The 9,831-nt window shown below is 34.4% G+C and overlaps 1 long non-coding RNA gene across 1 annotated transcript; it reads left to right on the plus strand.

Moving 5' to 3' along the window:
• Positions 1-5,052: 5,052 nt before the first annotated feature.
• Positions 5,053-8,619, plus strand: LOC142169489 (uncharacterized). Its single transcript, XR_012699402.1, has 3 exons — positions 5,053-6,175; positions 6,889-7,217; positions 7,733-8,619. It is a non-coding gene; the product is annotated as an uncharacterized LOC142169489 (long non-coding RNA).
• The last annotated feature ends 1,212 nt before the right edge of the window (positions 8,620-9,831 follow it).

A 9,831-nucleotide genomic window follows, 5' to 3' on the forward strand; every position in this document is an offset into this window, starting at 1 on the left:
TTTCGGAAATTTGGGGATTTAGACCTCAATTTGAGGTCGGATTCCAAAACCAATTACATATTCGGGCTCGGGGGTGAATGGGTAAATGAATTTTGGTCCGAACTTTGGGTTTTGACCAAGCGGGCCCGGGGTCAATTTTTCGACTTTTTGGAGGAAAATTTGTGAAATTTAATTTATGCAATATAATTGATTCCTTTAGAAATATTTGATATTATTGAGGCATTTTTGAATAGATACGAGTGGTGTGGAGGTGAATTCCAAAGGAAAAGTTGTGATTGAAAATTAAGTGGCCTTCAGAACGAGGTAAGTGTTGTGTCTAACCGTGACTTGAGGGAATTAGTAACCTTAGATTACTTGCTAAGTGAAATTTATGTGAGCGACGTATATATGAAGTGACGAGTACTTATGCACTGCCAATTTACCTGTTTTTCATATTTCTCTGTTTTTCATTTAATGCACGAAGGGTGATGCCGAAGGGTGATGTCGTGTCATATTGTGAGTGTTAATGCACGAAGGGTGATGCCGTGCCATATTGTGAGTGTTTATGCACGAAGGTGATGTCGTGCCATATTGAGAGTGTTAATGCACGAAGGGTGATGCCGTGCCATATTGTGAGTGTTAATGCACGAATGGTGATGTCGTGCCATGATATGAGAGTTAATGCATGAAGGGCCATGTCGTGCAGTTTCTATTAATTTTATGGTGAGATTGAGAGTAAAAGCATGAAGGGTGATGCCGTGCATTTTTCCTTACTGTATTCACTATTCCTGTTGATTCATGGTATATTGATTGCTCTGGTGATCATTTTGTTGTAGTCATTTATCTTGTATTCCCCTCAGTATGCTCCCCTCCCGATATTTCATGTTTAGTTCTTCATTTGTGTTATTTGTATATACACTGTTAAATTATACATGTTGATTTGTAGGTACCTTGCCTTAGCCTCGTCACTACTTCGTCGAGGTTAGGCTCGACATTTACCAGTACATGGGGTCGGTTGTACTGATACTACACCCTGCACTTTTTATGCATATTTTGATATTGGCTCGGGTTTATCGAGATTTTGCTATTGGTCCGCTGTCCGGAGACTCAAGGTAGATCTGTCGGCGTTCACAGACCTTGAAGTTCCCGTCTATTTTTTCTGTTCTACTGTTTCTTTCATTCAGACAGTTGTATTTCTTTCAGACTATTACTTGTAGTAAATTCTAGAATGCTCGTGAATTATAACTCCAGATCCGAGTGGTAATAATTAATAAAATTTTATGATATTCCGCACTTATTATATTATATCTTAGTTAATTATTGTTAATTACTGAATGAGAATAAGGAATTGGTTTAATGATTCTCTAACGGTGGCTTGCCTAGCAAGTGAAATGTTAGGCGCCATCACGGTCCCGTCGGTGGGAAATTTCGGGTCGTGACAATTATCAAAGAAAAAACTTTCCAATTATATATAGTAAGAGAGTTCCACCCCTAGTACAAGTCTAAAAAAGGTAAAAATCCACCTATCTCGTTAATTACTTATCGGTAACCGCCATCGAGCGAGATCTGCATCGTGATATCCGGTTGATTCCGGATATCACGACCCTCTATATGTCGCCTAAACCTTTCATGCGCTTCCCGAAGTCTCAGAACTTATCCCGGGTCAGGGGTGCATCGTTTTATCAAGTCCGATGGCGAGCACTCCGTTAGGGCCTCGGTATAAGAACTTTCCAGCTTCGATTTCGATCCCATGTATTTATACCCTTGCTTCGTTTGACCCATCTAGAAATCGGTGTGTGTGTGTTAGCCTCGGTTTCACCCGCATACACATATATGCCCTTAGAATTACATAGTACACCCATATATGCCCTTTTCGAAACGAAATTCACCCAAACTATTTAGCTCTTTCGTTAATTGTATTAAAGTGTATTACAAAATCTATTTCCTTTTTATTAGTACTTTTTTTCTTTACCTTTCTCTTTTCTTTCATCTTTTTTCTTTTCTTCTCTTTTTTTTTTCTTTTTCTTTGTCCCTTATCCGATTTCCTCCATTACTGATGTCTTCTCCATTTTCATCACCAATTTCACTTGATAAAACTCATAAATTCTAATTACTAAGAAAATTCTCCCGTAAGAATATTTTTATAGATCATATGTTTTTCATTTTTAAAATTTTTACTGAACATATATTTAGTTCTAAAAAATTTAACAAAGTAAGATTGAAATAATATTTATGTAACAAAAAATCCGAAAATCCAACAAAATTGAACAATCTAAACCGATATAATTAGTTTGGTTTGATTTTGATAAAAAATATCGAACCAGCCCGTTCCATGTACACCCCTAATTTACATAGTTAATAAAAAAAATAGAAAATGTCAAGCTGAAAAAAGACTAACAACTCAAATTTATAACACTACAACTTGAACTCTAGGCTTTTAATCATTAAATTATCTTTCTGGAAACAGTTTAAATATTTTGGTCTTTTGAGTATTGTTAAAGGTTGAGATGTTTTTATTATTTTAAATTTTAAACCATAATTTTTGAAATAATTTCATTTCATTTATTTAGAGGGCCAGTGAAATTGGAACTTGATTACCTTATGAGAGAATTTTCTTAGTAATTAGAATTTATGAGTTTTGTCAAGTGAAATTGGTGATGAAAATGGAGAAGACGTCAGTAATAGAGGAAATCGGATAAGGGAGAAAGAAAAAAGAAAAAAAAAAGAAGAAAAGAAAAAAGATGAAAGAAAAGAGAAAGGTAAAGAAAAAAAAGTACTAATAAAAACTAAATAGTATTTGTAATACACTTTAATACAATTAAAGAAAGAGCTAATTAGTTTGAGTGAATTCCGTTTCGAAAAGGGCATATATGGGACAACTGTGGAACTCTAAGGGCATATATGGACCAACTATGTGACGGTAAGGACATATTTGAGCTAAAGTATTAACGAATGACAAATGTGCTCAATTTCATATACTATAAGGACATATTTGGACATTTGCCCTTTAAAAACTTACTAGTGTAATGAACCTTGACGACATTAAATTATTTTTTGTTCATCTTTATCTCATCTAGACAACCTAAAAATGAAAAAAACTAGAAAAATTTAAAAATAATTATATTTCTATAGAATACAAACAAATTAAAAAGGTAATGTGAAGTTATAAATTGTCATTTGGAATACTATTGTACTAGTTGCACTTTATAAATTATGAAATTATACCTACTCCTTAGTTTTTCATATGCAACATAAAAAATGCATAAAAGAACGACAAACTGGTAGAAATATCCAATAGTTGACTTAAAATGGTGAATCTACATGGTCATTACACTAAAGAAAATTACAATTAACTATATACTTCGTCGCTAAATAGCTTGAAACTAACATAATTTTTTGATAATCGCTAAGTTGTTGCTAAATATTGAAGTTTCTTGATCCTTGGGTTTAAATGCTAGTGATTATATGCTCTTTAAAATCAAAGTACTTTTTACCTTCTTGAACATTTTTAAGTACGCCAACTTCACTCTCAACAAGTCAATATGGGCGGTGAAGGGGGAAAAAACTCAATGAGGGTAAAAGAATAGATTAAAGACTTGGTTCTTAGGAAGTAAGAAGAGTATCACATATTCATATATTGTTATGTATGTATGGTACGTGAATTTATTCTCTTGAAAGGAATTGAAAATTTTCATCAGACTTAATTCTTGATTCCAACTATGTGACGGTAAAGGCATATTTGAGCTAAAGTATTAACGAAGGGCAAATGTGCTCAATTTCGTATAATATAAGGACATATTTGAACCTTTTCCGTTTTTTAAATTTATTCTTTGTTCATTAGTTTTGACTTGTTCCTATACATATTTAACACCAAACAATATCAATAAGAAGCAATGTGCATTAGGTGATGTATAGAGTAAATGATAATGCACCAATGAAAGTCATAAAAAATACTCGTAAAAGTATGTTTATTTGAAAGTTAATGTTTCTCATTTAATCTATAATTTCTTAACATGAGAATTGTAATGTTTTTATGTTATATTGAAGTTTTTCACGTCACAAATGAGAATTCTAAGAAATCGAGACGACTGAAATAGTTTCAAAAAGTCTAATTTTGACTATATCCAATAAAGTGACCAAAATATTGGTACGATACAAATTTGATGAAATAATCGGCCGATTCAAACCATTGACACCTCGGAGAAAGCTTACCTCATTCTTCATTGGGCTAACTCATATGGATGTGCCTGGTCCTTTTTGGGACTTTCCCTATCAATTTTGCCTCATTCTATGGTGCTTTTAGTTTCCATGTTTGACTTCCTCTCTTTTTCCGAACAAAGTGAAAAGAATCAACAATGGCCCAACCCAATACTTGTGGACTAATCTCTCAAGCCCAAGCTTGCTTCGTTCTTCATTGACCTTGTGAAAGGGTGAATGACCGAAACATGATACTTCAGTGCTACTATTGACTTTTTTACCTCAGTAAAAAAAGTCTTGGGAAATAACCTCTGCCAAAATTTTGCTACATACTCATGGAAATCGTTAAATTTTTTGATATGTTGATCTTCCGGATTTATCACAAAAATATAGCAATTGCTCGAATTTTTCATATTGATTATCAGGATTTGCCATAAAACATGGCAATCTCCGGAAATTTTCATATGGTGACCACTAAGATTTTCCACAAAAGATGGCAATCGCTAGAATTTTTCATATCGAAAAATTCTGGCAGCGTGCTTTAAAATTTTAGCAGTGAATAGCAGGACTATTTTATCAAAATTTTCTTAAGAGGGTTAAAATATAAAAATAGTGGTTCTAAAAAGGACCATCCGGCGTAAATTTCTGCTCGTGAAATGTAAGATTAGGGGAATGGGCTGTCTGGTCCTCTATGACTTCACTTGTAATGCCGCATTCACAATCACAAAACTTTCCAGTAGTTCTAAATGAAGAATTAAACTAAATACTTGTTCTCGTGATTAAAATATCAGAAAGGAATTTATATATATATATATATATATATATATATATATATATATATGGTAAATGCACGAATTTTCTTGATGCATTAGACTCCCCTGTGTGAGTTAGTACTCATCCAGTTCTTTCTGGAAATCTAATACAGTTGTGAATTCAACGCTACCTCATTGCAGAAGATGCTCTTTTAAGATGAACTTTATGTAACATGATCATTCCTTATAATTAAGGGATGGCAGTGGAACAAAAGACTAATGGATAATTGCAAGTTATTTACCTTTTATCACTGATTTCTACCTTTATGTCATTTATATTGATACCAGGAAGTTCTATCGATACGATGTACATGCATCCAGATTCTGCAACATCCATCCTAGGAGACCATTCACTTCCTGTATTAGCAAAACAAAAAGGGAATTTTAAAATGCAAATGTCTGATAATTCTCTACATAGAATCATAAAGTTTCAAAGCTAGTATTTGTTATTGGTTTATCTATGTTTACTGATTTGCTATGTTTGCATATGAACTTGGTTGTCACTTTGTTCAACCATGTATGTAGAGATGCCGAAGCAAAATCGGGTGAAAAATCTATTCAAATCAATCAAAGGGAGCTCTTCACTTGCTCCAGAGCAATCATCACATGCTCAGTCTCAAGTTCAAGCTTCATCTGATCGAGTCTCTTTACGTCATACACAACCCATCGTTCCATCTTCATCAACTAATAGAGTCTCGTCACAGAATGTCATTTCCATCTTCATCATCTGATGGAGTCTCGTCACAGATGGTTGTTGCATCTTCATGATCATCTGATGGAATCTCTTCACAACCAACTAGACGTAGACGAGTTACAGATGACTCCGAGCTTCGTGATTGGGTTGTCGAATTAAAAATGATTTTGTTTTCCTCGATTAATATTTTAATATGGTCTTTATTTTGTTGCAGATGAACATCAAGTGATAAAATCTATTAGGTTGAAGGTTCAGAATGTCCATAACTTGGAGAATGGATTGCGTAGACTCGTAGGCGCTTTGCTTGAGAAATCAACGGATTCGAGAACAACAAACACTTCCCCATAATGTGACAAGAGTTATTTAGTTTAATTTTACTTTTTAAAACTTTCAGAAGAAACAGAGAAAAGAAGTTGATCGAGGCAAAGTGTGGACTGAGACTCATAAGAGGAAAAATGGGAGTTATGTGAATGATCAAGCTAGGGAGATTGGGGTAAGTGTTGACATGATTACTATTGTTTCATTTGACAGATTTAAACAGTTTCATTATGCTATTCTTGTTCCATATCCATTTTCATACTTAATTGGTTTCATTTATGTTTTGTAATAGAGTATGAAAAACATTTGGTTATAGTTGACATCAGCCGATTGGTTCCAACCATTATTAGTTGCTCTATTAACACAGCTGACAAACTGACAATGGGAGTTATGTGAGTTTTAAAGAAGGTTCTGAGATTGTTATGTGCAGTGGATTAGTTCTCTTTTTTTTTCCTTTCCCATAGGACGTTTTCAGATGGTTTCATTTGTGTCATTGTTAACTACTTCTGCAGTAATGAATTTGCATATATATACTTTCAGTTAAAGCTATACATGGACATAAGTAGGGTAGTCTATTGAGTGTTTCTTGAATGTGTCTCTAAGAGATCTCTCTTGCTCTTGAATTGCCTGCAATACTTGCATCAAAGATGAAGAAAAATTGCCTAACAAAAGCAGAAATGTTAACCCTAATTGATTCCTGAATAGTATAAATGTACTATCTGAAGGAATTAATTTATGTACATTATCTATCTAATTAAACTCGTTATATCACGGTCAGTTACCATTTCCTCTTTCTGTCAAACTAGCCAATGATTCTGTAGTACATTCTGTTGTAGTACATAATCTGTTGTAGTAGGCTTTTGTAATTATATTTTGTCTCTCATGTAGGAAATAATTAAAGAAATTCGAAGACAAATACCAGAAACTCTGGCAGAAATTTCACTGAATAATGCGCTCGGTGTAGTCTTCGGTCCCGAGCACCCTGGCCGTGTTCAAGGCTTAGGCATGGGTGTAGTTCCAACTATGGTATTCAAGAAACATCAAGGCGGGGTGGTTGTTCTTATATGGGCTCAGCTAGGGCTAGTGCTCCACCTCCACAATGGGTGCAAGAGATGGCAAATATGAGATCACAATTAAATGCGCTAACAAGCTTATTTCAAATGAAAATAGGAAATATTCCCAAGGAGTTTGCTCACTTATTTCCGACTCCTTCACAGGTACAAGTACTTATTTTGTCTGATCATGATAAAAAGTAACAACTAATGTTTGGTAGTATAATTTGTTAAATTCATCCCAATCAGTTGAAATTGATAAGAGAATATGCAAACGAGGAAGAAGAAGAGAGTGTCGAACAGTTTTCTCTGATTATCAAGTGAAATAGAATGCTTAATCAATAAGCTGTACAAGTATATTATATACTAGCTCTAGCTGCTATATATTTAAGTTAAGGGACAGCTGTCAACTAAGGCACAATAGTGCATGTTACTAACTCCTCTACACCCTCTCAAGGTAAGTGAAATGAAGATGTTCTTCATTCCTAGCTTGGGCACCAAGTAAGAATGTTGCGCCTTAGTAAGACCTTTAGTAAGCACATCGGCTTGTTGTTCCGCAGAGGAAAGCTAAAGAATAGCCACCAAACCTTGCTGCACCTTATCCCGAATAAAGTAACAATCAATGTCGATATGCTTAGTACGCTCATGAAAAACATGATTAGCAACTATTTGAATGGCAGACTTGCTGTCACAAATAGAGACACAAGGAGTTGAAGATCAACAAACAATTCTTTGAACGAGCCAATGATCCAAACAACCTCAGCCACCGTAGAAGCGAGACTCCTGTACTCTGCTTCAGCAGAGCTTTAAGAAATAGTTATCTGTTTCTTGGACTTCCAGGATATCAGGAAGTCATCAAACTTCACAATGTAACCAGTGACAGACCTCCTTGTGTTGGGACAAGAAGCCCAATGCATCACAATATGCTGTCAACTTATTAGAGCCAGCCGCAGACAGGAAAATACCAAGACCAGGCTCATATTTGACATATCTCACAACTCTGCTAGCAGCCTCCATGTAAGATACCTTAGGAGCCTGGATGAATTTACTCAGACATTGCACAACAAAAGCAATGTCTGGTCGAGTAATGGTCAAGTAGAGAAGCCTGCCAATTAACCTCTGATAACTGGAAGTATCAGGCAGAAGACAATCAGCTGATTGACCAAGGTGTTGATCGTATTCAGCAGAAGTAAGCTTGAGATTTAATTCTATGGGTGCACCAAGAGGATTAGAACCAGCCAGCCTCATGTCTGAAATAAGCTCTAAAGCATATTTCCTCGGATGCATCACAATACTAGTCTTGTTTCTAGCAAACTCAATACCTAAGAAGTATCTCAGTTCCCCTAGATCTTTAATCTTGAAATGTTGCTGCAAAGCATCCTTTGTTCTCAATGCTCTGAAATTTCAAGCCGTAACTGGAATTTCATTTGGTTTTGTAGTATTCCAAGGGGATTTTGTCTAATTTCACTTTGAGCACTCGATCAAGCTCTGATTTGGATTTTGGACACTTATGTTTTAATATGATGAATATTTTGCATATCTAATTCTCTATAATTTATGTTAATTATTATGATGAGTGCTTGGTTACATATTATGATGGATTTTGTGCAGTAAAAAGGATCTAAATGTGGAATTAAAAATATTACGATTTTGGCAGTATAACCTGCTATAATATGAAAGGGACAATAATTACGGCGGTTACTAGCCGCCACAATAAGCAAAGTGAACAGCCGCTCCTAAATATGCATATTGCGGCGGTTTTATTTTGATATTGCGGCGGTTAAAAGAAAACCGCCGTATTAAACCTTTTGGCGGTAGCAATTATGGCGGGTTTGTAAGCCGCCATTAATGACAATTACGGCGGTTGGGAACCGCCGCTATACGCAAATTTGGCCGCCGCAAATACTCCCGTTTTTTGTAGTGCTAAAGATCTCTAACTAATCGTGTATGATATTGGATTATCGAGCTTGTTGGAACATCCAAATGTTTTTGACCTAACAGCAGACCTTAATTACGAATTTGTGCCTCCTAATTTCCTGCTTTTGATGAACATTAACGTACATAGTTATTTATATTTCTAACTTTTTTTCTTTACTTTTTGAAAGATTTGATAAGGTAGTGACGGAAAGGAAGATAAAGGAAGATACTTAATGAGGAAAAGATTAGGAGATTTGAATGATAGGGGTATTTTTTTTGTTTGGAAAATGATGTTGTATAGCCGCTCTCAAAATAATAGGCGAAAAATATATTTTTTTTGTATATATACATTATGTATGTTATATATAATAAATAATACAAATTTTATATACTTTTTCAGCTATCGAACGTAAATAGTTTTTGGCGCAGGCTAAAAGTGAAAAAAAAAAACCCTTTTTTGTTTGGCCACAGAAGACATTTGCAGCGTGCAAAATTGAATAAGAATATGTTTACCTGAATACATCAATTCAATTACAATATGACCTGCATAATTTTTGGTAATTTCAAAAACATTTTGGCCTTCCCTTGTTCAGCTCAAACACTCAAAAAAAACAAAAAGAAAAACGAAACAAGATTAAAGCATCAAACAGTTTTCATCTCTAAATAACAGCTGTTTTATTTGACAGAAGTCATGTAAACCAAAAATGAAAAAATTCATTTAGTTTCTTACTCCCTATGTCCTAGTTTATGTAATGCATATTTTTTATTTTTCTCAAAAAGAATAATATTTTCTTATATTTAGAAATCAATTTAAATTTAAACTTTTTAATTTTATTATTAATGAGAAATAATTTCTAGCCAC

Source organism: Nicotiana tabacum, chromosome 15 (assembly GCF_000715075.1).
Source record: "Nicotiana tabacum cultivar K326 chromosome 15, ASM71507v2, whole genome shotgun sequence".
Lineage (NCBI taxonomy): Eukaryota > Viridiplantae > Streptophyta > Magnoliopsida > Solanales > Solanaceae > Nicotiana > Nicotiana tabacum.